Here is a 24,094-nt window from a genome sequence, read left to right as displayed (position 1 = left end):
TATATGCACTCGCATATCGTTTACTCTTCGTTTATAGGTGGTGTTATACAATTAATAGCTTATTAGATAAAGACGGACATTGATAAGCTCGTAGCCCGATTGGTCAATTGGGTTGGCTCAACACCTAGAGGCCCCTGAGTTCAAACTCCCCTAGAGGCCCCCGCCGAGTTCAAACTCCACCTAGAGGCCCCCGAGTTCAAACTCCACTAGGGTATCCTCACTTGGTGCCAAATAAAATTTTGGGGAGTGTACCCTTCCCAATTTGTTTTTTTTTTTAGATGGGACAAACCAATAATGTTTCATGCCTTAGTTTTTAAATAGTGATCCATGATCCAACAAAGGGATAATTCAAAGGGATAATTTATTCAAGGTCAGGGTGAGACTTAATATGAAGTAAAGATGACAAAGAGATTGAGCCTAAATCCACGCTTGAAAAAGTACACCTTTTGCTACAAGAAAGAGACCCGGTAGAATTAGGACTTTCACTTGCCGAGATAAAGTCAATGAGGACAAAACAATAAGAGGATTAAAAAAAAGAAACAAGCGTGTTCCGGGATGATGTAGACAACAGTTGATACTTAATGGGTATACCGAGTTTCTAATGCTTGTGGGTGCTACAAACTGCATTAAGAACTACAAGCATTGGACAACAACTCTCCAATCCATAAACACAAGGCAGACAAACATAAGCACGGCTAAAATGAAATCAAAGCAGGGAAGAATCCAGTCAATTCAATCCCTAGCAGAGACAATGTTGTCAAGGGGGAAGCCTGCAAAAATAAAACAAACAATCAAAAACCCAAAAATAGCAAAAATTGAGCAAAATGCCATATTCAAGGACTGTAAACAAAGCCTTGAGAAGTCACTAAAATAGTGGACAAAATCCAAGGACAATAGTGGGGAAGGTGATGTAATCAGCATCCAATCAAACTTCAAGAAATATACCATTGAGGATAGGAAAATTATTCGTCAAGTACCTCAAAGGGTGAAACCAACTATAGTGGGAGAATCCTACGGTCTGGAGGATGCAAAAAAGGTTGATCTAGCAGAACCAGGATAGAAACCTTGTCCTGTGTACATTGCTATGGATTTGACAAAAGAGGAAGAAATGCTATAGATTTCCACCTTGAAGGAGTATAAAGATGTTTTTGTGTAGAGCTATAAGGATCTCAAGGGTGTGGATCCTGCCATTTGTCAACACACCATACCAATGAGGGAGGATGCAAAGCCACAAAAACTACAACCTTACATGTACAATGATAATTTTGGTCAAAAAATCAAGGAGGAGATTTGATAAGCTCTTAGTGTTGGGGTATAATGCCCAATATGGCCGTAAGGCCGGGCGCCGCCCAATAGTTCTCTTGTATATAGTTCGTACGCTGCTGCAACATTCGCACGACCATTATACACTTTGTTGGTAGTATTTGAATGGACTGAGGAATGTGACACAGCTTTTGAAAAGCAAAAAAAAGCCTTAGTCATTGCACCAATATTGAAATCTCTAAATTGGAATAAGGAATTCTATGTTCACATCAATGCATCCAATTTTGCAACCTCACACAACCTCGTGATCATAAAATGGATTTCCCAATTTTAGATGCAAGCTAACATTTGAATGTGGTTGAAAATAATTACACCACAACAAAGCAAGAAGGGCTGACAATGATCTATGTTGTAAAGAAGTTTTGCCATTATCTATTGGCAAATCATTCTTTTAGAATTTGACTTCATGGTAGTGGTAAAGAAAGGGTCTACTCAGGACCATTTGAGCAAAATTTCTATTGTGAAGCACCCAAGGGGGTAGACAATGACCTCCCAGATGCAACTTTATTTAATATAGAGTCTGTACCATGCTATAGTGAGCGCATTGCTAGATTCTTGTCTACTACAATCTGGGATGACAAGATAGCTGATCTTACATGTCATGCAAATTTCTTGGATGCCTGCTAAAGGTTTTAATTGATATTAAGGAGACTTTACTACCTAGGGACAGGCGAGGTTTTACGCTTAGTTGCTAACTCAGATGAGTACCAAGATTTGGTTGTTGAAGCTCACGTGAGTATTTCAAGCCAACATTTCTCAAGAAAGGGAATATATTGTAGAGTGTTGTGCAACGGCAATTGGTGGCCTTGTATGCACCTTTACACCCAATATTTGTAGTTCTCCCATGAACCGAGCAACGTTTCAAGTTATTCCATTCACTCAGCTAAAGTCATGGTCCCTTCTATATATAGTGATAGAGAGTGCCATATCTTGTTCACAAGGTTGTGGATACTCATGGGCCCTCTTTCTATGTAAATGTACATGGGGCCACTTTGTATGAGGTAGAGGATTTTCTTGGTGCTAGAGGGACATGGGCTTTGGTTGGATGGTCTCTATCTGTTGAGATGTTGTCACCTTCTCAAGGATGCTTAGACATGGATTACTCTTTGTCCAAGACAACCTCAAAGATTACACACATTGTTGTTGCACAGCCTCTTTCTTCTCCCACAAGATGCATGAGGATTGTCTTGTGGAATGTGTAGGGGATGGGAAGTCCTTATTTTATGCCCTATCATGGTAGGTTGTGATAGAATTCGCAAAGATGGTAGGTTGTGATAGAATTTGCAAAATGTTTGGTTAGTAGCGGCATTGGTGTGCTTATGATTCATGAACGAGAGTCGTATTTGGCTAACTGATACTGCATGGTCACTGTGAAACTTTTATGGCATCACGATATGAACTTTTGGGCGCCCAAGGGAGTATGTATGTCTATTATGGACTCTTGGCAACATGCTATTTTGGACAGTGCAGTGATAGTCCCTTAGCATTCCCAATGGATGATTATGTGGTTTGCAAAGTGTAGAGTGGGTTTGCTGAATGTATATGCCCCTAACCATGCGAGCGGGTAGAGTTTTGGGGATAGATCTTTGATGCATTGCTAGAAATGATGCACTGGTGTGTAAGGAGGGGTTTTAAGTATGATTAAGGACCCTTATCTGACAGAGTAGGAAACAATCATTCTATAGTAGAGGGGGGTGAGCTGGCGGCCTCAGAGCATCTATGTATGTATTTGAGGACATCATATGTATGGCATCATGAGGGATATTGTCATGAGTGGGGTAGCCTTTTCTTAGACTAGCGGGTGAGGGGCTCTAGCTTGTCATAGCTCGATTGTTTCTATGAAGGGGATTGGTTGGAGACTCAAGAGGGCTTAGTAGGGATCTTGGTTGGGACTACCTTGTTTTATCATGCCCTAGTTATCCTGACTTTGGAGAGTGGGGTGCAAGTCAGGTGAGAGAGGGAGAGATGGCCAGGTAGGCATCTCTAGCGTGGAGTTTCTCTTTTTGAGAGGTAGCTTAGGACAGGGTGGCTTAGTCTTGATAGGGGGATCATCGACTTCATTAAGACATGACTTTGTTGTAAAGACTGCGGGAGGAACATCTTGATAGCCCATAGTAGCTGAGAGTTCTAGTTTGAAAGAGAGTATTGTAGGTTGACCCTCACCTTGGAGAGGTAGTAGAAATGGATGCCAATTGGCATTGATGGGTCTAAGAGAGCTACCCCCTACTAGCAAAATTAGAAAAGGGATTCATTTGAGTGGCGATGTTGGGATAGATCCCCACCCCCTGCCCAGGTTACCCGCGCAAATCTCTAACGGGTAGGCGCGGAGGGCCACTCTAGTGGCAACTAATGAGAGCACTGACATCACCAAAGAGCAAAGTTCTAGAGAGTTTCAATGTGTGAGTGGGAAAAGGTCTGCCTCTGAAGGGAAATGTCCAGCATCTTTGCATGTGCAGGGCCAATCTACTAGGGGCATCTCCAGTGGGGTAAGAAAGGAGGTGCACTCCAAAGTTCTATAGAGGGAAACTCATACATGAAAACATGGACATGTACCAGGAGGATTATACTATCTTGAACACGCGATCGTTGATGTCATCAACAAGAATCCCCTTAGCTCATGCATAAGCCATGTACGTCGCTTTTCACAATGTGAAAGGGAGACAGTTAGTCGTGCTGGTTGCAATGCTATAATGCCCAGCTCCTTGGCCATGGTCTCGGAGATAATATTCACTCCGGATCCTCCATCCAATAGTACTCCTGGTATTGTGCGCCATCTGATTTTCACTATCACCTCTATGACTATAGTGTCGACTTCTGGTACTATCTCAGCTTTAACTGTCTGACACTCTATTTCCTTCACCTTGTTTGGCAGCTTTTCCTTTGCCTTCTGATCCGATCTTGAAAGCTTTTGGATCAGTTGTTGCTTAAAGTTGGGTACTAAAGTAAGCAACTGATCTACGGTTATGCTTAGCTTTAAATTATTAATCAATTCATCCCATAAATCATATTTGGAAACTTAATTGTTTCCTGATGTTCTTTCTTCATCTGCTACCCACTTGCATTCCATTAGGTGAGTCACTTACCTTGTCAGAAGTCTTTTGCTTCCGTCTTCTTTATAGGGGAGGTCTTTCCTTCCTAGACATCGCAACTCGGAAGGACTTCTGCTTCCGCTTGATCCTGTTCTGCCCTGGTCGGAAGGATTCCTACTTTTGCTTTGTCTGCCCCGTAGGCTTTTCCCTATGTCTTGTTCTTCTGGCACCCTTGGTGCGACTAGTATTGTGTTCATCCAGTGCTCTGGTCTGAACATTGTTTTACTATTCCCTTGTGCTGTTGGTCTTCTCTTCCTTGGCACATTGTCTTCTGCTATGGTATGGACTTTCTTAGTCCTCTTGTTATCCAGAGGTTTGAGGGATTGATCTTCCTCTTCATGAACCTTCATCTTTTCGAAGGCTATTTCTGCCTTCCTGGTCTCCTCCGCAGTTGAAGGGGCGGACACCCATTTGACAGTGACTTTGGTTGCCAAGTCATCGGAATCAACATACCCTAACCTTGTGCTTCCTGCACTTCCCTGGTTGCTTCTTGTCTGATTCGGTGGCTTGCTCCTCCAAGTCTAGCTGTCTGGCAGCAGTTGAAGGGGCGGACACCCATTTGACAGTGACTTTGGCTGCCAAGTCGGAATCAACATACCCTAACCTTGTGCTTCCTGCACTTCCTTGGTTGCTTCTTGTCTGATTCGGGCTTGCTCCGCCAAGTCCAGTTGTCTGGCAGTCGCCCTAGCATGTCGGACTTCTTTTGCATAGACCTGGTTTTATGATATTTACTTCAGGTGTTGTTTCCATTTGCTAGATGTGAACCATATTTATGGATGTGGTAGTCTCTCCATCCACCCAGAGCTCTATGAAGAAACGCAACTACAGCTCTATGAAGAAACACAACACACGGGATGTTGGATGTATTCGAAACAAGGGGCCTCTGCGAGGCAAGATGTGTTGAGCGGCATGATGTAACTGGTGGCATACAGCAAATCTGCATTGGAGAGGAGGTGACATTGACTATCAGAGCAAGAGCAGAGGTGATGTGTGATTTGTGATCGTCCTCGAGTTGAAGTAGTGAATTTGTGAAGGCGGCCCAATAAGGCAAGAGTTTCACATTGAGCATAAGCCACAAGAGTTTGATCGGGACAGCAACAACCAAGGATGTAGAGAGAGAGAGAGAGAGAGAGAGAGAGAGAGAGAGAGAGAGCCAAGGAATTGATGAGTTCTTGTCATGAAGACACGTGGACACTAGAAGAAGACGTCACCACCCACGCAGCTGTTGTTCAAGTGCTATTGTTCATTGCACCACACACACTTACAAGGGCACTAGGTTGTCGTTAGTTTGTTCATGTCATGCACCTGTTGTTCATCTTTTACAAGGACGCGGCTTGCTTTTATGCAGAGAGCAGAGAGAGAGGGAAAAGGGGGGGTGGTTGTGTTGTGCTCTTATGATTCCTTTTAGAAGGTTGCTTTGAGGAGGTCCGAGGGTGGGGCCCTGTGCGGGTTCCGGTATTCAAACCTGCAACGTGGTGGAATTTGGACGACTTTGGAAGGTTGCGCTGGCCAGCAAGTCGTGCTCAGGACCCACTGTTGGGTATTCCATTGCGGCTAGTTTGGTACTTTCTGCCTTTGCGTCCTTCACAAGAAGTTTTGGGCATTTTCCCATGTGGGAAAGAGACCCACTTTCCCTTATGTTTCCCTATAGTGTGTCAACATCATGAGCTTCTGGAGACGAGACTCCGCATACCTAGCTAGGTGTGGTGGGGGGGGCAGGGGGCTGCCACCCCCCCTCGAGGGCCGGCAGCCCTCTGCCCCCCCCACCGCACCTAGCTAGGTATGCTCCCCCTCGCCTGCAGAAGCTCATGATGTTGTTGTAATCCTCCATGTGGGAATCGTAGTTGGAAAATGTCAAACTTCTTGTGCTTTAAGGCACCTTAGCAAGGGGGGGGGGGGGCAGCCCCCTGTGCCCCACCGCACCTAGCTAGGTATGCTCCGCCACGCCTGCAGAAGCTCATGATGTTGTTGTAATCCTCCATGTGGGAATCATAGTGGGAAAATGTCTAAAACTTCTTGTGTCTTAAGCCACCTTAGCAAGGCCATGTGATGCAAAAGAAGGGGGGGTCTGATAAGGCAGAGCAGTCACGAGGGGTTCTCTGATAGTGATCAGGCTGCAAGTCTCTGCCAATAAATGGTCATCTCGATTTGATTTTATGCTTTCATTGTTTGGTCGTGCAAGGTATGGTCCTACTAAGATAGTTATTTCTCAACATAACACCCATTATAAATTGGCAAAAAGGGTTAAAGTGGTTTACTAGTACCACAGGGTAAAACAAAATTTTATGCTTTCAAGGACAACCTCATTCAGTTCAATAGACAAAAAAGTACATCATTCAGTTCTTCCAAGTTTTTTAATTGTTTTGTCCCTTGTCATGTGGAATCGTGCATGTATATATAACGTAGTCTAAGGCTTTAATTCATGACTTGGAGGGAAACAAGTTATATTCATGAATTAAAGCCTAGACTATATTATATATACGTGCATGTATATATAACATAGTCTAGGCTTTAATTCATGACTTGGAGGGAAACAAGTTATATTCATGAATTAAAGCCCAGACTATGTTATATGAACATGCATGTTATATATACATGTATATAGGTGGGTAGATAGATGGGTAGGTAGATAGATTGATAGATAGGTGGGTAGGTAGGTAGTGGTCACAATTTATTCATTTTTGGATAACTTTTATCAATGCTGCATGATGTTGATGTGAGTTTGTTTAATTGTAGCAGCAAGTGAATGTGTCGGTGAAAAGAAATGGTCTAGATAGATGGATGGATGGATGGATGGGTGGGTGGGTGGGTGGGTGGATAGATCAATGGATAGATTGATGGAAAGATACATAAAGTGATGGATGGATAGGTAGATAGATTGATAGATAGGTGGGTAGGTAGGTAGATAGATAGGTAGGTAGGTAGAGTGGCGATTGATGATGAGCTGGATGGACTTTGGAGTCGAGTGTGACTTTGGATGAGCTGGCTGACATTGGACAGCTTTGGATTATGCAAGTTTGTGACTGTGGACGACTCAGACTCTAGAAAAGCTTGAATAATGAGTCCTCAATTCATTTGTGACTGTGGACGACTCAGACTCTAGAAAAGCTTGAATAGATCAATGGATAGATTGATAGCTTGATTCCATGAATTTGTCTATGCAATCTGTACGACTATTTTAATCGATTAACTAGTCAGTGTTTCTTTACTATTTTAAATCCTATATTGTTATTTATGTCACATTTAAATAACTTTTAATGATGACTTTTTTTTCGAGAATAAATTTATTACTATTTATCACTTAAAATTACATTATTCATTTAATTTCTTACATGATTTTTTCAAAAATTGTTTAAAATCAAAATATCCTAAAATGAATGTGCATTTTCATGTACTTTTTGAGAGATTTTTTTTTTTGAATTCTATAAATTTTATTTTGGATGACTACTTACACTACTAATTTTATTTTGGATGACTACTTACACTACTAATTTAGGAATTGTTTTTTTTTTAATAAAGGGGAGACCTGAAGTAGCAAATTCATCTTCGCATGTAGACCTTAATTACTTATTGTTAATTTTGCAGGTGCGTGCACTGCGATAGTGGCTCTCTTCACAGAGATGCACGTACTCCTCGATCTGATTGCAATCGGCACACTCTCTGTGTTCTACATGGTTGCGAATGCCTTGATCGTGAGGCTCTGCCTGGGCGGGAATGGCTCGGTTTCTTGCGGGCGGTCGCCTTCTTCTCCAGCTCTTTGTGGGGTCGCCTTCTTCTCCACCTCAATGAGCTTTTGCAGCTCTTTGTGGGGTCGCCTTGGCATGAGGGCTCCAGGTGGAAAGTGTTTCATGCACTCCCCCGCTACACGACAAGGGGGAGCGCATGAAATATATCCCCACCCCACGCTCACTTGCTCCGATGCAGCTAGCTGAGTTGTTCTCGCAGATGCAGAATGTGACGGATGCAGAGAAAGTGAATTGGCTCATGGCTCGAGCAGGACGTAGGTGGCACCTCGAGCCATGAGCCAATTCACTTTCTCTGCATCCGTCACATTCTGCATCTGCGAGAACAACTCAGCTGCATCGGAGCAAGTGAGCATCCAGTGGCCCTGGGAGGCATCTTCAGTGTAGACGACTCCTGTTGGCTTCATCACGCTATCACAACCAGCATCGCCCAAGAGCGATCGGCGTCTGCCATTGAACCAGAACGCTCCGGTGAACTGGCCGCCAACTAAGCAGAAGTTGCCAGATCCCGTTCCCACCTGGGTGGTGCAGGCTCCATCTCTGTAGAAGCGGCTCGCGACGCTGCTTGATGCACTCGTGACCGGCACAGAACCCCCGCTGCTGGCACTCACTGCGCAGCACACCTGAGCAGCGACGCCGTTGAACGAGTACCCACCACCACTGCATGCTGAGCAGCGACGCCGTTGAACGAGTACCCACCATCTGTAATTAATAAGGTGTGGCGAAGATATGCTTATGGCTAAAATAAAAACGCCCATGCGTTGAACCTTTGTAGCATAAGGTCGAGCCATTCAGCAATTGCACCCCCTGGAGGTGCAGTTGCTGAATCGACATTCTTCATCCTTTTGACCGCTTTTAATGGCCCCGCACTTCACATTCGAAATTTTCTTTTCACAGGCTGCCTAAATTTCATACCCTGTGGCAGTTCTGGATCTTTTCACTTTTGATATTTTTGAAATTATGGAGGTTCCCGTAGCCACTGCGTGAACATATGAGAGGCAGGGTTACAAACGCACGTGCACAGAGTTCGTGACATCTCGATGTCACGAACCAATTTGCGTATCATATCATGAGCAACCCTTCGTTGATTGTTTGGTAGTTTGCAATTAATTAGGTCAGTCTCGTATGTTGGGGGACCGGGGTGGTGAGATGTGTCCAAGTAACGCTATGAGTGGCTTTGTACCCATAAAAGGTAACATTAGCCCCAGAAATGTGATGTGCCCGAAAAACTATGAAGTGATAGGTCTTAGATATCTATATACGCCACATATTATAATTGGTTTGAAGCCCAAACTATAAGAAAGATCACACCTGATATATGTCGTTGCTGTTGTGCGGAACCCAAAGAGGCCATGAAGGAGTCAGTGAGAAGAGGGGCCCCATGGTTGCAAGTAGGGGACGGAGGTAAAAATAGGGGGGAGGGGGGGAGGGGGGGTGGAGAGGGAGGCGACTGCGGGCTGATTTGCACAAGAAGAATCCTTCTTCTTCTTCTTTTCTACGTGAATGCGTGCACTGGCCGGTAGACAGAGGGGAGGCGGCGGGCTATAGTCGTCGGCTGTTTTTTTTTCTTTCTTTCTTTTTAATAATTTTATTGTAGGACTGGTGTGAAGCCTTAATGGTAGGCTAAGGCGGCTTAAAAGCCTTTGTGAACATTTTAATTTTAAAAAAAGCACATGGCTTTTGGGTTTTTAAAAAAAATCTTCACGCGGGCATGTCGCTTGGGAAACAGGCTGCTACATGTGCATGGAGGGGTACCATCCTTGGTAGAGAGGACCGGGAAGCAAGTATGCACCAATAAAAATCATCACTTTCCTTTCTGCTTTCTTCATGTGAGGTTGTGCGGGACACATTTGATTGATGTGACCCCTTGAATATATAAGGGGAAAGTACAAGAGCTGAGCATATGGGATAAATCCCTGAGTGCCACATGGCATACATTGTGATGACCAAAAAGTACTCCTAGTGAACACTTAGTTCCAACACTGGCCAATAAGCAAAGAACCCCATTCTTCCTACGAAGCCGGCTCTCTACCATAAGCACTTCTTACCGGTCACAGATGATGGCTTCATTGAGAAGTTGGATTGCTGTCAGCCAGATCAGGGTTTCCTCAAACCGGCTCAAGATAGAGACAGGATGGTTTAAGCCTATCCCATGGGAGGTTCAGATATACAGACCATGCTCAACTGGAGAGGTCCAGTCAAGGAATCACTACTTGTTCAGATGCCCAATGTACTATGAGATAGCCCCATAGTCACAAGGAACGGACAGGACGTCCCCTAGGGATGGGCCGGATGCGTTCCCGGTCCCGTCCGTGGCGGGAGTGAGTGGGGATGGGCGGGCGTCCCCGTTGGGACCGTCTCCCACAAGGGACGGCCGTCCTGGGATGCCCATGAAAGAGATGTTGTGGGGGACAACGGGCAGGGGACGGCCAGTGACCGTTGCCCACCCAACGTCACCTGGCCGTCTCTCTATCCTACACACACACACACTCAAAATTCAAATCCTTCCCCCCCCTCTCTTATTCTACAAAAGGCACCCACTCCCTCGTGCATAGCACACACACGAGGCTCCCACTCGCTCTCCAACTTCCAACTTCTCAAGGCACCCACTCCCTCTCCAACTTCCAACTTCTCGAGGCTCAATCACCCACTCCCTCTCCAACTTCCAACTTCCAACATTCCCTCTAGAGTCTAGGCTCTCATCTTCTCAAGGCTCAAGCCTCAAGCACCCTCTTCCACTTCCAACCTCCTCTCATCTTCTAAAGATTCAAGACTCAAGCACCCTCTTCCACTTTCACCCTCTCCAAGGTCCATGGCATCCTCCTCACGTTCCACTAGTGCTTCCCATTGAAGGACGACGGGATGGACATGGTGGAAGGAGGTCAACTATACCACATCCACTCATAGAGGTGGTTCGCGGCCATGGGCATGCAAACTTTGCCCATATACGCGAACGGGTGGCACTGACAAAGTGCGAGCCCACCTCTTGCATGAGGGTGGACACGAGGTGCGTTTTTGCCCCAATGTCACACCGGAAAAGAGACGCGAGCTTCAAGACAAACTCGCGGTCTGTGAGGCAGTCGAAGCGGCAAGGAGGATACCACGAGTGATTGTTGATCCCGCAACAATGACATGTACCCTCGTCCACCACACCAACACCTTCCATCTCCACCGCCTCTCAATCCATGTGCCCACGATGACAATTAACACTTGGGGGAGAACTGGAACCTCATCTTGAAGGAGGAGGTGGACATGGCGGTGGCTCCCTACTTCTATCACGACCACGGCATTTCAATCGGTGAGGTAACTGTCATGACTCATGACCCATCCACGTTCATTGCTTTCAAGTTTGACAATTCTATCAAGAGTGTAGACTCATTAGGTCTACCATCTATGCTTTTCTTGTTAGGTCAGAATACTTCAAGGCCATGGTCAAGAAGATTGGGGAGTATGGCACAATCTATACCCACCCCTCATCCGAGAGCTTGCCAACTACCTTGCTTGACAAGGAGAAGTGCATAGTAGAGCAAGCGGCCGAGAGCGGCCGAGAACATCAAGCAGCAATGGGAGAGGAATGGATGAGTTCTCCAAGAGAATTGAGAAGCACTACATCTGTCATTGCCCGGTCTATTTATGAGATACGGGGCAGGTTTCAGTGCATTTTCAGAGAGGGATTTGGTCCATTGTCTTGGATCATTGATTACCCTGACTAGCACAGCCTTGGGCTTTTTTTACTTGAGCTCCGCAGACATAGAGAGTCCCTCCTCACAGAGATTCGATCACAAGCACCCTCTGGACCTCCAACAGCCTAGCACCAGTTTCTTCCAGTGACACGTTGAGGACGATGAGAGGATAGATCTCACCACAAAGTTTCTAGCTCGAGCTCCCCCTGGTCTTACCCTCCCACGAGGAGTCACCTTAGCTAGAGCTGACACTTTGCAGTGGGCCAAACGCCCACCTCCCCCGAGACGCCCACCTTCGACTCGTCACCTTAGCTAGAGCTGACACTTTGCAGTGGGCCAAACGCCCACCTCCCCCGAGACGCCCACCTTCGACTCGTCAATTGCAGATACGGGATACACTACATCGATTCGAATCAGATCCCCCCGACTCCATGGACGTATCACAGCTATCTGATCTCTTTGCATCACCCATGCTAGATATCCTAGATGGCCCTCTACCCACCCCGGCGGGTGGATGATTGTACCACATGATGATGATGTATCAGTTGATATTTCTTTTTTTTCTTAGCTTTTGTTCCATGACGAGATACAACATGGACTATGATGTAAATTTGGTGTTGGTCTCATAGGCCCTATGGGTATTTTGAAAACGTTTAATATAACTTTCTTTCTTTCTTTCTTTCTCTCTCCTCAAATATTCTAACACCCATTTTGCCTTCTACTTTCTCATGTTGGGCCGGTTGAGGGAATGTAGTATATTGAGGGGGCTCTTCCTTGGCGATGAGTTCACCGACATGCAAGAGTCTCGCACAAACACCAGCAGGGACTGTAGGTTGCGGGCAGAAGATGCATTTTGGTGGGAGAATGTGAAGACCATTGATGCTATGATGAAGCCCATAGACCACATCTTGAGGATTTTGGAAGCCATGCAACCTTGCATTAGCAAGGTGTACAAGGCCATGGATCGCATGGTAGAGAAGTTCAAAGACCTAGTGTCCAACCAAGAGAAGTATGACGAAATCCATGACTTGTGTGTGACAAGATGGAATTCCTACCACTCTCCATTGCATGCAGTAGCTTATGTGCTAGATCCGAAATTTCAAGGCAACAAGCAGGTGAGCGACCTAGAGGTAAGCATTGGATGGAAGATCATCTTGGATTGTCTTATGCTTGATCCATCGGCTAGGCGCAAGATCACAGACCAGCTTTCCAAGTATAGGACCTTCCAAGGGTCCTTTGGTTGTCCTGATGCACAGGAGGACCGCAAGAGGGTTGGTGTTGCTCTATGGTGGGAGGACTTTGGTTTAAATGGACCCGAGCCACAGCAGCAGTTGGCCATGTACATTCTTAGCCAGGCCGTCAGCTCCTCTTTCTTGGAGCAACTTTGGAGCACCTATGACCACATTGTCTCTAAGAAGAGGAACCGACTTGGGGTCGAACGACCCAATGACCTTGTCTTTGTGAGTGCAAACTTTCGAATGCTTTGCAAGAACATGACAAAGAAGGTCGATCCCTTCATCGAGTGGGAAATGAGTCAACAAGATAGCCCACAAGAGGAGGTGCAGCATGCCCCTGACACTGAAGGGGAGGATGAGCTTCATGTTCCTTTGACACAAGCTACCCACGACCATGAGGTGAGCACTTCACGTGGATGATCACTCCTTTTCACATGCTTCAATCCTCAGGCTTTATCCTTGGCTCCTTTTGCCATTTTTTGAGCCTTTCCATGCATTGTATTTTGTAGCCCCTTTTCCTATTTTGTATCTATTATGAACGCCTTGGCCATTCAGTCTTTGATCAAGGTATTTTGCCTAATATAACTAAAAAGCTTATCTTTTTGTGCAAAATTGTGTTTATTTTGATGTACTTTCAAAGTAGAAAAGTGTAAAGTAGAAAAAATTTTAACAATTTTAATTTTGAAGTGTCGTCCCCCGCCCCCCGTCCCCATTCCCTACTTTTGGCCATCCCCCGTCCCATTCTCGTCCCTATTCCCCGTCACCGTCCCCCATCCCTGGTGACTATGGATAGCCCTCTTGTTCGAGTGATGCACTATAGTAATAAGAGATGCTTGAGGATGTACTTACTAGACATGTGCCCACTGTGCCCACACCAACAAGAGGCCTTCATGCCCCCACATAGAGAGGAGGGGACAACAGGACCCCACACAAGCCATTATCACACTTTCTTTTTTTTAGTGTGACCCAATAGACGGCCACGAGAACCCACCCCACCTTTGGCAAACCACATAGAGCACATGAGACACACACGGCACTCTAGTCCCCGTGATCGATCCGGGAGGTTTTGGCTTGCACATGTGCAGTTATCAAAGATTGAGTTGCCTCCCTCTAGAAAGCTAGACACTCTCACCCTCTTAAGCTTTGGGCCCTCCACCCTTCAGCTCCAGATTCAAGATATTCTTCAATGTTGCAGGCACTGCCACACGAGTATGGCCCTATACTCCTTTGAGGACACATGACTTTCTACATTGTATACACAGGGATCTATGCAATACATAGACCTTGCTATTTTTCATTTCATGTTGTTTTGACACCTAGTTTGCACATGGATTACGTGTGACATCTTTTTGGTCTCATAGACTCTTTGGGTATCTAGTACCTCATGATGATGATGTATCAATTGTTTCTAGTTTCTTATTACTCGGTTGTATTTTTCTTTCCTTAGTTCCATGGCAAGATAAAACATGGACTATGATGTAAATTTTTTGGTCTCATGAGCCCTATGGGTCTTTTGAAGACGTTTAATATAACTTTCTTTCTCAGATGCACTGTATACTATGAGATCCGAGGGTTATTCCATTGCCTCTTTCGAGAGGGCTTCGGACTCCAGATTCGCTACAGCAGAGTAGGAGGAGGGAGGGATGGGAGAGTCACCATACACATGCTTGATGGAGGGGATTATGGAGTATTCTACATTAGGGGAAGTCTTCCTTATGGGGGACTTCAATGCCAGGACCAGCAGACATCAGTGTGAGATGTATGATTTTGAGGACCCAGAGATTCTCCACACTCTAGAGGCATCCGACATTACACGGACATCAGCAGACACAGCCACCCCCACAGCCTATGGACGACATCTACTACGCCTAGGTTCTCAGCATCGTCTCGTTATTTAACGGGATGGTACAGTGGCCAGCCTCAAGCAGTCTTACATGCATACCACATGGAGTCCCCGAGGGCGGAGGGAGCGCAGTGGACTACATTATGGGACCCCGAGAGGCTTCTCACCTGCTAAGCTCTTTTGTCATTCCGCCTATACCCATTGGAGCAGATCACACATACCTCTCTCTCTCTTTCAGGGGCGATGCTCCCTCACACACACCCTCCAGAGCCACACCCCACACCACTATTCATTTCACTCATGAGCTATCCACTATATACTCAGATACAGTAGAGTCTGGTCTTTGCCGACTACTACCCTCTGCACCTTTACCCACACTTGTATCCCAGATCTCATCCGTCCTGCACATCGCCGCCATTAGCTCCTTCCCACACACTACCCACTCAGGCCGCACCCCCGCCCCCCTGGGACTCCCCAGAACCGGTGGTATGATGATGAGTGCAAAGAGCTGTACCGTAATCTATGGGCACAACGGGCTTTGGGAGCGATCACAGAGAGAGAGGCACGGAGACAGATCAAGGCTCTCACACGCCGCAAGCGGCGAGTCTTCGAGGAGACACAGGAGCTTGAGCTCTATCATCTCTTCATGAGTATGGACAGTGCGACAGCATGGCGCACTCTCAGAGAGCCCCGACCAGCCACACCCATTGAGGACCCACACATATGGCATGACTATGGAGAGCGGCTCTATGAGGTCCCAGAGCTGCCACCGATCCCCGAGCCACCAGATCCACGACCCATCAGCTCCACTTTCTTCACCACAGAGATGGTAGAGCGGGCCATCCGACGGCTATAGCATCACAGATCCACTGACCATACTGGCCTACAGAGTGAGCACCTCATCTATGCAGCCGATACTATAGCCCCATTGATAGCCCTTGTTTTCAATCGGGCTATAGTGGAGGGCTTCCCAGAGGAGTGGACTAGGCACACCATAGTGCCTATCCACAAATCGGGTGATACCCTGGATCCAGGGAACTACAGGACCATCATGATAGGGCACATCATGGCCAAGCTCTATGGAGCTATACTTGAGGCAGAGCTCAGTTCTTACACAGAGAGGGAGGGGCTTCGAGCCCCCGGGTAGGCAGGCTTCTGACGGGATTTCTCCACCATAGACCACATCTTCGTTCTGCGCTGCCTCATTGATGGGGCAAAGGCGCGGAAGAAGAGATTATATTGCTGCTTTGTGGATTTCCGCAAAGCCTTTGATACAGTACCCAGGTAGCGACTCTTCAAACGACTTCAGAGCCTTGGAGTACCATCAGAGATGATATGGGCTATCTATGCTTTATATGAGAGGGTGACAGCGAGAGTACGATACCCGGGGGGCATCTCAGATCCTATTGCTAGCACCATTGGTGTGAAGCAAGGATGCCCACTCTCCCCGACTCTTTTTGGCCTCTACATCGACGAGATCTCAGACTACATCCTTCGAGATGGCGGAGATGGAGCTGCCCTAGCAGGTACCCCTGTACATATCATGTTATATGCTGATGACATTATCTTGCTTTCAGAAACACAGGAGGGTCTGCAGTGCCACCTAGGCGCTCTAGATGATTTCTGTACACAGAGAGGGTTGACAGTGAACCTTGGGAAAACCAAGGTGATGATCTTCCACACTTCCAAGACCATACGGAGGGCCGCAGTTCTATCATTAGCAGGTGGGCAGGTTGAGGTGGTTGACTCCTATGTATACTTGGGGGTCACCTTTGCCAGTCCACCAGGATGCTTCACCATGGCAAAGGCGGCCATTGACCGACTCACACGAGGCTATGCAGCTCTAGCTACGCTAGAACGGAGATGTCACTAGGCACACTTCCAGGAGCCCCACACCAAAAAGGATGGTTGTTTGACACTATGGTCACCCCAGCTTTGATGTATGCAGCCGCAGTATGGGCCCCCGGCTTGTCAGCCGCCTCTTGGGCACAGCTTGAGAGACCACAGGTATGTATGATCTCACGCTTGTTTCGCAGCAAGCCATCAGTACCCCATGACATTATCAGAGCAGAGCTAGCCACTCCACCCATGCTAGTTGAGGCACTCTTCCAGACAGTATGCTTCATACAGAGGATCAGAGAGTTACCACCAGACAGACTCACATGCAGAGCCTTTGAGGCATCTAGACAGCTAGCAGAGACAGGAGAGCAGGGATCGTGGTACTCACAGGTTACACAGTGGTTTGCTGCCCATGGGCTGGACATGGAGAGATTGCCACCCTTCCAGTATGGTCCGGACTCACCCCACTTTCACCTCTCACGTAGTGAGAGGAACAGAGTTCTCAGGCAGGACATATGGCAGCTCTATATTAGAGAGACATGGATCACACCTACACAGCCTCTTCCCCCGAAGATGCTGTATTATAGAGACCAGTTCATGATCATACTGGCTGATGGCTTCATACAGAGACCAGGATACATGGACACATATATGCCACATAGTTTGCGAGTGGCGATTGGCTAGCTCAGGGTCTCATCCCACAGACTTGAGATTGAGATAGGGAGGGCCGCATCTATCCCCAGAGCAGAGCGGATTTGCCGGATATGCAGAGAGGAGGTGGAGAGCGAGGAGCATTTTGTCTGTAGATGTAGAGCATATGAGGACATCCGAGGCAGATATGGCACCCTTTTCACTGGACAGCCTTCCTTGCGAGAGCTCATGGAGTCTAGAGATCAGCGCCACTTCGGCCGCTTCCTATCAGAGATCCACAGACACAGAGACACCCTACTAGGCCCAGGGGCTACCACAATAGAGGGCGAGCGACAGTCCTGCCTCACAGACTTCTTCCAGCGTGTTATTACAGCACCAGGGCCCACTACATTGACGGGGGTTACCCTCCAGCAGGCGGAGCAGGTCCGGGCTAGGAGACGACCACGAGCCCCAGGATACAAAGCTTCCAGACTCTACCGCAAACAGATCGAGGAGATGCAAACTCGACACCAGCAAACTCTCCAGGAGCGGCAGGCCTAGGTGATGGTGGACCCAGCGGCTTTCATACCCCCATCCACCCATGTATCATATACTGCACCCTCATATTAGTACAGGATGGAGCTAGCTAGTCTTATGCATCTCATACTTGTATTACCCTGAGCATTTAGACACCCCTAGAGATAGAGCTCCACCCCTCACTCTACCATGGATCATGTACCTCTGTTTCACGCATGGATCACTCACTGCTTCATTTTAGTTACTTTTTTGTACCTTTTGTACCTTTGTCCTTTCATTGATGGGCGGAGGACACACATCATGTACTTTGATTTGTCTCATAGGCCAATTTCGGCCTCCAGTAGACGTTAATATATCTTTCTTTCTTTCTTTCTTTCTTTCTCTCTCCGGTGCCTGATTGACCAGGCAAAGGTGAGGAAGAGGAGGCTACACTGCTGCTTTGTGGATTTCCGCAAAGCTTTTGACACAGTACCCCGAGAGCAACTGTTCCAGCGACTACAGGCACTAGGAGTACCATCTCAGATGGCATGGGGCATTTATGCTTTGTATGAGCAGGTGATAGGGCGAGTACGATGCCCAGGAGGTCTCTCAGAGATTATTGCTAGCACCGTTGGTGTGAAGCAAGGCTGCCCCCTCTCCCCCACTCTCTTCGGACTCTACATAGATGAGGTAGCAGATTACATAGCTCAGAGCAGAGGAGATGGTATGGACCTAGCAGGTACACCTGTCCACATTATGTTGTATGCTGATGATATTATCTTGATCTCTAAGTCAGAGGCTGGACTACAGCAGCACCTCCACGCCCTCGATGATTTCTGCACACAGCGAGGTCTTACAGTGAACCTTGGTAAAACCAAGGTCATGATCTTCCATACCTCTGCACCAGTGAGGAGGCATGCCCTTTTCACCCTAGCAGGAGGCCAGGTGGAGGTAGTGGACTCTTATGTATACTTGGGGGTAACTTTCACCAGCAGAACAGGACGATTCTCCATGGCACAGGCAGCCAGAGACAGACTTACACGAGGATATGCAGCGCTCGCCATGCTAGAGAGGCAGTGCCACCAGGCACACTTCCAGGAGCCCCGTATGAAGGGGTGGTTGTTTGACACTCTGGTGACTCCAGCACTGATGTATGCAGCTGCAGTTTGGGCACCTGGACTACCGAGATCTTCATGGACACAGCTTGAGAGGCCACAGATCATGATGATCTCTCGGATGCTCCGTAGCAAACCTTCAGTACCCCATGACATTATACAAGCTGAGTCTGCTGCACCTCCCCTGATGGTAGTAGAGGCTCTCTTCCAGACAGTTTGCTTTATTCAGAGAGTCAGAGAGCTCAGCCCAGACAGACTCTCACGGAGAGCTTTTGAGGCCTCTATGCAAATAAATTTGTCTTTATTACAACCACATGACATTGGGAAAGTGCCATTATCTATGCAGGATGGTAAAATGATGTACCTTACAGATGTACTTCATGTTCCAAATATAATGAAGAACTTGGTCTCAGTTGGGAAAATGGTTGAGCAAGGTTTCCAAGTGAGGTTTAATCCTCAAGGTTGTTTTGTTGAAGACTTCAAGAATCAATGCCACTTGGTTGTAAAGGGCAACAGAAATGGAAGAATGTTTACCTTGGATGTGAGTATACCTCAGGTGAAGGCTGCAATGTTTGCGTATGGGATAGGTGTCATTGCGGATATTGACATTTGGCATAAGCGCATTGGACATGTGAATATGCAGCGGTTGAAGTCTTTGCAGACTAAAAATCTTGTGGATTATTTACCCAACTTTAAAGTTAATGGTATGCATAAGGTGTGTGAAGCATGCCAACTTGGTAAGCATTCCGAACATGCTTTTCCACATGACAAGCATGTGAGTATAAGACCATTAGATGTTATACGTTGTGATGTTGTATGGGGACCGGCCAAGACTGCAACTATTTCTGGTTGCAGGTTTTATGTGACTTTCATTGATGATCACACTAAGAAAGTGTGGCTACTTTATGAAGGAGAAAAGTGAGTGTTCTCTCACTTTCAAAAATTTAAAGCAATGGTTGAAAAGGAGAAAGGCATGCAGATTAAATGCCTAAGGTCAGATGGTGGGGGAGAATATTTCTCCAATGAGTTTATAGATTTCTTGAGAGAGCAAGGAATCAAGAGGCAGTTCACATATGTAGGTACACTCCGCAACAAAATGGTGTTATAGAAAGGAAGAATTGGCACATTGCAGAAGTTGCTTGTGCCTTGATGAATGAGAAGGACATGCCTCATTATTTTTGGGCTGAAGAACTATCTTTTGTTGTTCATGTTACTTCTTCTTCCTATAGTAGACATCTAAAAGATGTGTGATGTTAGAGATGAACATAGTCAATGGGTCACTACAACTTGAGGAAACATTGGACCACATGTAACCAAGCGCAAGTGGTCCACTTAGAGTTCATGACAGAGGCAATATTGCTCTCACCATTGGAAATGAAGAATACTTGGATTCAAGCAAACAACAAACCATGGTTTGTAAGCATCAATGCAACAAGTGTGTAGATTGCTACAAATGCAACTTGATTCGGATGAGGGGTGGGATGAGATTTCCTATCAATTGCAAGTGTCAGATCATTGATGTGTTGATAAATGGAATAGTTTCATTTTTTCTAAAATTTCTCTTCTATTTTGCAGATGTCTTTCCTTCCAATCTAGCGGAGGACCAACCTATATAAAGCTTTAAGTGGAAAAGTTCCATTTATTTTGAAATTTCTCTTTTGTTGCAGATGTCTTTCTTTCCAATCTATTGGAGGACCAACCTATATAAAGCTTTAACACTAGTTTGGTAGCTCAACAGGACATAAAAATGTCATTTTGATATTTTGAAAAAAAAAATACAACTTAGCATGTAGGTAGTTTCTTAAGACATCCCTTTTTGAGCTTAATATAGACCTATTAGGCTATCTAGAAAAAATATGAGAGGTCTCAAAAGGCATTAAACCTGAGTACAAGGTGGCCATAAAATTATGGTACTACAGGTTTCAGCACATGGAGAACTGGATTTTGAATCTTGATGTACTATGTTAAAAAGTAGAAATTGTTTCAATGAGATTTTTTTAAAGATACTATTTACAAGTATTGGAAACATTTAACAACATTAAAAATTGTAAAAAATTTGATATTGATGTGATTTATTTATCAAATTAAGTATAGTGATACTCTAGTGATCTGGAAACTTATTCAAAAAGCTTGACTAATTGATTGTAAGAGTGTATATAACACCTTAGAATGCTATATTTTGATAGCACTAACATTCCTTTATAAAGGAAAATCATCACACCACTATAAATGAAAAAAAAAAGAATACCCTTAGAATGCTATATTTTATGCAGGACATAAAGATGTCCCACGACACTTTTATGTCCTATTACCAAACTAGTATTAAGCAAAACATTTGAAGCATTTCATGCAAGTGTGGTAAGGTATTATTTCTTAACTTGACTACCTCTTCTTCTTTGTTGAGTGATAGGATGTCTCTATAAGTTCCTTTATGTGGCTTCGTTAAGCATGCTTATGGAAGATTGGAGTTTCTTATAACCCCTCCATTGGAATCTTCCGAGTAGCCTTTACTAGACATTTGGGTGGTTGATAGCTTGAAAAACAAGATGTGGCATGACATTCAAGCATTCTTAAGATTTTCAAGAGCTTTCCAAATGTATCATGATATTAGCACAATAAAGGTCGAATAAAAATCTTTCATAATTTTATCTTATTTATGCAATACTCCATTATCTCGTAGTACTCCATTATTTTTTAGTATCCATAGTAAATATTGTTATTTTATTTATGAAACACTCCATTATGTTGTAGTATTCATCTTACAATCTTCAATTGTAGTTGCAAAGCAAGATCACCATAACCCTTTCATCATTGATCACTCTTGATTCATACAAATTTAGATCTTGATTACATTTTGATATAGACCTACAAATCTCAAATCTTGATTACATTTAGATATCAGATTTTGATATTGCAAGTGTGCACATGTTGATGTGTATTCAAGTCACTAGAAGTGACTGTGTAACTCGTGCACACAATGCAATTTGAACAATTGTTTGTAGTTTATAAACATTGAGCTTCTATAAAAGATTCAATTTACTATAGGTTAAGATGTCTACTTACGTAAATTGTGAATAAGAATCTAGACAAGGATAATTTCAAGGCATATACATTCCAAGTGATAAAAAAGAGCAAGAGCTAGATGAAGAAGCACCAACCCCATAATAGATGCAATAGTTTAAAACTTGGCATAAAAAGGTCAGGAAAGTTATGTATTGACTTTTTCAATCAATGTTTCAAATTCTATGATTGGCCACATACATTATCTAAAAACACCCAAAGAGCATGGGACACCTTAGTAAAGCTATCTAGCACAAATCCTAAGGCATGAAAGATGTAGCTAAAGTATGAGCCTCCTAATGTGAGGAAGAAAAATTTGAGCATCAATGAATATGCATTGAAGATCAAGAAGATCGTGGATTGGGAACTATAACAATCAAATGATTCTCGGCCACATACAGGTGGAAGAGGCCAATCTAGAGCAATAAGGATCCAAAGAGGTTGAGGTGGATATGGTAGAGACAACAATCTGGTAATAAGATGGAGTGTTATTATTGTGGCAAACCAAGGCATATTGTTGTCTGATCATCGGATGGCTGGTAGCCGACCACTCTATCGGGTGTCGCTGACCAAGTCTGTAACAAACCATACAAAAATATAATTATAGATTATAGTGGCTTGTGCACACAATCTTTGTAATAATATAGTCAGTCATTTAGTCAAGATAGTCGGGTAGTTTTGCCTATTAGTATTAATGGGATAGTGTAACTGTTTTCATACTCGTTGCTCAACTAAGGTTGGATAACATAGGTAGAACATATAGAACACAGAGTAAGAGAGTTAGAGCAAGGAGTAAGAGTAGAGCTTGATTATAAGAGAGTCGGAGACAAAGATTTGAATATTTTACATACAGTTTACAATATTGTACATATAGTTTTGAATATAGTGAAAACTTCAAAATATCTTATGTATGTCTATTTATGTTTATTGAGTGTTTACTTCTAAGTGAGATGAGAGAGTGAATGTTCAAGTGCTACACTTCCATGTGTTCAGACATTGACACAAGAGCTCGACTAGTTCGTGTCGGAGTCGAACTGTCTTGTCATGTTGTTTAGCAAGCAACACTTTTGGCAATCCTATTGGTTTATCAAACTATTGATAATTTGGGAACAAACTTAGAGCTCCAAATCCTATCTCATTCCAAAGCTCTGCTTAGAATAGCATTTTTTTTCTTTTTAGAAAATTTAAAAAATCATTCTTAGCATCGTCTCACTGTCTGCACATTCTACACTCTAACAAGCTGGCATAGTAGAACATTCCAAATATCACACACTTTTAAAACTCTGTTTCTAGCTTGGAACACTCTCACTCACGCTCTCTAACACAAGTACAATAGCAACATCCGCACGTGTTGGAAAAGCATTTTGCTTAATGCTCCACCCTCGTGATTGTACTACAGGTGATGGATGTGCTCAAGCGCTGTAAGGCCCCCATTATGAGGAGAAGCCGTTTTTGGATAAGCACCTGGGCATTCGACAATTTTCAGTTCATATACTGATGGTGACCAAGTGTGGCCAAATGGTTAGGAGACAACTTGTGTAGACTTAGCATTTAGCTAAGTAGTACACATGTTTATGTGGGCTATTGTTACCACAATTAGAGGGTGTTTGGTAGCAACTCGAGGATAACGAGTCCTTGAGTTAATAGTGGCCCTCCAGCAGCCCGATGTTAAAAGGAATATTCCTTGGAATATTTCCTCACTAACAATAGGCCTTGATATAGCATGTTGGTGATATGTCAGTTCGGTGCACAAGCACTCGACGTATGGTGGCCAATTGAGGCCGATCTATGTCCCGACCAATCCCGTGAGGCTATATAAAGGCAACGTGGGCAGCTATTGAGGCATCATAGTTCACTGTGTTCAAGCATCCTTTGCATGCAAGAAGTCCTCCATCTAGAGTCTGTTCAAATTGCCATTGAAGCTCCTTATCGGAGCACACGGGTGGATGGACAGCCATTTGAGTTGTAAAAAGTTTGCAATCAATAATCTTATTTACCCTCCATTTCTTTTTGTATTT

At 44.8% G+C, this 24,094-nt stretch overlaps 1 long non-coding RNA gene and 2 pseudogenes across 1 annotated transcript; 2 read left to right on the top strand and 1 right to left on the bottom strand.

The window, feature by feature from the left end:
- Nucleotides 1–7,499: 7,499 nt before the first annotated feature.
- Nucleotides 7,500–8,313, bottom strand: LOC147617660 (uncharacterized). The gene is made up of 2 exons (XR_015262203.1): nucleotides 8,228–8,313; nucleotides 7,500–8,181 (listed from the first exon to the last, which is right to left on the bottom strand). It is a non-coding gene; the product is annotated as an uncharacterized LOC147617660 (long non-coding RNA).
- A 7,249-nt stretch (nucleotides 8,314–15,562) lies between these two features.
- Nucleotides 15,563–16,063, top strand: LOC147617659 (uncharacterized; annotated as a pseudogene).
- A 183-nt stretch (nucleotides 16,064–16,246) lies between these two features.
- On the top strand, nucleotides 16,247–18,031 carry LOC147617658 (uncharacterized; annotated as a pseudogene).
- Nucleotides 18,032–24,094: the final 6,063 nt, after the last annotated feature.

The sequence above is a fragment of the Cibotium barometz genome, chromosome 36 (genome assembly GCF_041138505.1).
Source record: "Cibotium barometz isolate CiBa-2024 chromosome 36, ASM4113850v1, whole genome shotgun sequence".
Lineage (NCBI taxonomy): Eukaryota > Viridiplantae > Streptophyta > Polypodiopsida > Cyatheales > Cibotiaceae > Cibotium > Cibotium barometz.
The sequence above is the reverse complement of the archived record's forward strand: the minus strand, read 5'-3'. Positions and strand labels throughout refer to the sequence as shown.